The sequence below is a fragment of the Echinops telfairi genome, unplaced genomic scaffold, assembly GCF_000313985.2.
Source record: "Echinops telfairi isolate 266 unplaced genomic scaffold, ASM31398v2 ScPeMD7_7429;HRSCAF=8467, whole genome shotgun sequence".
Taxonomy (NCBI): Eukaryota; Metazoa; Chordata; class Mammalia; order Afrosoricida; family Tenrecidae; genus Echinops; species Echinops telfairi.
In genome coordinates, this window is record NW_022111329.1 from 1,729,910 (window position 1) to 1,734,188 (window position 4,279).

At 40.2% G+C, this 4,279-nt stretch overlaps 1 pseudogene; it reads left to right on the plus strand.

Moving 5' to 3' along the window:
• Positions 1-1,815: 1,815 nt before the first annotated feature.
• On the plus strand, positions 1,816-3,432 carry LOC101659269 (annotated as a pseudogene).
• The last annotated feature ends 847 nt before the right edge of the window (positions 3,433-4,279 follow it).

Genomic DNA, 4,279 nt, shown 5'->3' on the forward strand with positions numbered 1-4,279 from the left:
TCTCTTGATTTCTTATAGACAAGTTGAGTTTGTGAATGAACAAATTGAGTAGCTTTATTTTAGGACCCAAGAGTCACTTCATCCTAACCATAGATTTCAGCAGACAACCACTGACTTGCAAAAGAACAGCTTTATTGGAGTGAGCAAAGGCATACTGAATAAAGAGCCAATTTCACTTTCACTGTTAAATAGATTTTTCATGCACACCGCATGCTCTAAAATTTTATATTCACTAGAAAAAAATCTCTTTGGTCAACTATACATGATGCCGATTATTAAGGTTTCAGTCTTTAAAAAACAAACAAATAAAACAAACTCAGATGATGATTGACTATGGAAAATTCCTTTGCTTTAACTGAAGTAAAGTGCAGAGCACTGGGGAATCCATTCGACATATATTAATAATGGCCTTTCAAAAAAAAATCCCAGGACTCTCATAAGAGAAAAACCCAAGGACTTGCCATTTTGTATTGATTTATTTTTTAAAGAGCATCCAAATATGCATGAGCGATGGATCTCTTTATATATGAGTGCTAATGCAATTGCCAGGAAATTCATGGGGTTGATATCGCCACGGCAGGGCTCCAACAAGTGCTTGTTTTCTGTACAAGTGAAAGATTGTGAGGAACTAAAGATGTGATGACTGTCTGCTAATGTTGATAGCTCAATGAAATTAAGTTCAAATCCAAGGATGAAAAAAGCAACCCTTTCTAGAGCAGAAGCACAACCAAGATGAAAAGTCTTCTTTTCTTAAAAGTCTAAGCAATTTATATTACCTGTGACCATTGAATTGGTTCGGGCTCATGGTGCCCCCGAGTGTGTCAGAGTAGAAGTGTGCTCCGTAGGGCTTTCCATGGCCGATCTTCCACAAACAGATGGTTGGGCTTTTCTTTGAAAGTGCCTCTGCACTGGATCTCGAAACTTCCATTAGCAGCCAAGCATGTTAACTGGTTGTACTATATACTTTTCATATCGAGAGATAAAGAAAGAGAAATATTATTAAGAATACATAATTATCTATAGTTTTTAACATAGGGAGCTTGAATTTGGGGGTGGGGGCATTTGAAGGGCATAGGCCAAATTCTCATAAATTTCTAATTTGCCCCCAGGAGGGAATGACTTTTGACCACTTGACTCCCCAAAGAACACTATTCAATGAGGGTCCCCCACACAGAGAGATGTGAGAGCTGAAATATAGTATCTATAATTATTTTAGGCTTCGAAAAGCATAGTTCTCTCAAAGGTATTGGATAAATCTCTTATGAAAACCAATTTAATAAATTGGAGAGATTGCAACTTTGAAGTGACTAGGAAAGATAGAAGTCGGGGGAAAGATGTCCTTTTAAGGGCCCTAGGTAAAAATACATTTCTTTAAAAAATTTTTTAAAAATACGTTTCTTATGGAATCTTTCTTCTTCTGTTTTTTTTAAAAAAATTATCTATCATAAGAATTGATGAAATTGACCCTAGCGGTCCAACTACGTCGTGAGGGGGACCACTTTTTCGTGCGTCCATTTCATCCCTGGCCGGCGCCGGCAGTCGCAGCTCCTCCGGGAATGCAGTTGGTGGCAGCGCGAAGCAGGACCAAGTGGTGGCCCGGCTTCCCGCTCTTGAGAGCGAATGGTCACTCCCCCGCGGGGAGGGCGATCCAGCCAGCTTGCTCTGGGGTCGGGGACCCAGGCTCGGAGCTGGGGCTCACCTCAGCCTCACCAGCATCATCGCCGCGGACTGCGCGCTGGGCCCTGGCCGGATATAGTTGGTGATAACCACTTGCTTCTTAAATCAATGATAAACTCCTTGGAATTTGAAGAGAAAATGCCCGGTGTTATACCTAGTGAAAATAATGGGCTTTCAAGAAGTAGTCCAAAGAAAAACAGACTTTCCTTGAAGTTTTTTCAAAAAAAGGAAACTAAGCGAGCCTGGGATTTCACAGTCTCAAGGAAAGGAAGATAAAGTTTCAGAATAAGTGGATCTGAAATTGATCAGGTTGTTCCTGCAGTGCAGACCTCACCTATAAACCGTGAGAAGAGAGAAGATTTGTTGCCATTTGTGGGGTTGAATAACCTTGGCAATACTTGTTATCTAAATAGTATACTACAGGTATTATATTTTTGTCCTGGTTTTAAATCTGGAGTGAAGCAATTATTTAATATTATTTCAAGGAAGAAAGAAGCTCCAAAGGATGAAGCCAGTCAAAAAGAGAAGGGAAATTGCAAAGGAGATTCTTTGGCAAGTTATGAACTGATATGCAGTTTACAGTCATTAATCATTTCAGTGGAACAACTTCAGGCTAGTTTTCTCTTAAATCCAGAGAAATACACTGAGGAGCTTGCTACTCAGCTAAGGTGACTGTTTAACACACTCAGGGAACTCAACCCTATGTATTAAGGATATCTGCAGCATGATGCACAGGAAGTATTACAGTGTATTTTGGGAAACATTCAAGAAACATGCCAACTCCTAAAAAGAGAAGAAGTGAAAGATGTGGCAGAATGATCTACTAAGGTAGAAGGAAACTCTCATCAGAAAGAGGAAATAGGTGATATGAATAACAGAGAGATGGATAAATGGGAGGCATTCTGAGGATAAAGAAAAACTCCCAAAAGGAAATGCGAAAAGAAGTGACAGTGAATTTGGTAACACGAAGAAAAGACCAAAAGTATCCAAGGAATACCAGTCATTGGAGGAGAACCAGAGGCAAACTAGATCAAAAAGGGAAGCTGCCTGTGATGTGTTAGCTACTCCCGCTTAAATAATCCCCAAGTACATTTGTGAAAATTGAAGTGCAAGACCCTCACAAAAGAAATCAAAAGATGAAATAAACTGGTTAAAGTCTGTAACTAAGCAACCCAGTATTCTTTCTAAATTCTGTAGTCTGGGGAAATTAATGACAAACCAAGGATCTAAGGGACAGTGTAAAGAAAATGAGTATGATCTTGAAGAGCATGGGGGAAAAGTATGAGAATGATAATGCTCTAAAAATTAATGGTTGTGGACTTGATTCTCCAGGGAATAATATTGAACCCATTAATGTTAATGAAGATAAAGCCATAAACAAAGGTGTGGAGCAAATTGGTTTTGAACTTGTGGAGAAATTATTTCAAGGTCAGCTGGTATTGAGGACTCGTTTGGAATGTGAACGTTTAACAGAAAGAAGAGAAAACTTTCAGGACCTCAGTGTGCTAGTTCAAGATGAGTTTTCGAAAGCAGAGGAGAGTTCTGAAATTTCTCCAGAGCCAAAAACAGAAATGAAGACCCTGAGATGGGCAATTTCCCACTTTGCCTCAGGGGAGAGGATTGTAGGAGAAGATAAAATATTTCTGTGAGAATTGCCATCATTATACTGAAGCTGAACGAAGTCTTTTGTTTGACAAAATGCCTGAAGTTTTAAGTATTCACTTGAAGTGTTTTGCAGTTAGTGGCTTGGAGTGAATATTATAAATAAAAGCTATGTGAAGAAAAAAAATTGATGAAATTTAATTATGATATTGTCGAAAAATATTGAAAGTACTATGGTTTGCCAGAACAAACAAATCCGATTGTAAGAAGAATAGCCAGGATGCTCTTTGAAAGCTAGAACAGCCAGACTTCATCCTATGCCAGTTGGATGGCATAAGAGGGACCAGTCCCTGGAGTAGAAAATTAGGCTTGGTCAAGTAGAGGGTCAATGAAAAAGAGGAAGACCCTCAACATGTAGCTGCGGCAATGATTTTCAACATAACAGCCATTGGGAGGATTGTGCAGGACCAGAGAGTGCTTCCTTCGGTTGCACGTGAGGTCACTAAGGGTTGGTGCAAACTCAATGGTACCTAACTAGAGCTACCACCACCTAGAATTCCGTGAAAGCCGAGACATAGGGACTCTAACAGAAGAGAATTCTAAGGGTGAAAAGTAAGTCACTCTTCTAATTCCAGCCAGCGATTTGGATGCAGCAAGGTATGAATTGATAGTGATTGTTCAGCGGCCTGTTGATGTTGGAATTTGGGAGCAGCACAAAGGGCCCTTTACCCCAGCACCAGTCCATTGTTGATGGCCATCTAGATGAGGATGGCCCTGATACCTATAAAAACGAGTTTCTCTTGAGTCGACTCAGATTTACGGCGAACCTACGCGTGTCAGAGTAGAATTGTGCTCCATAGGGGTTTTTAATGCCTGAAGTTTTGGAAGCTCATTACCAGGCCTTTTATCTGAGGTGTTTGTGGGTGGACCTCCAGCCTTTGGGCTAACAGCTGAGTGTATTAACTGTATGTATTGTTTGGCCCACTGTTGTTGCCATCAA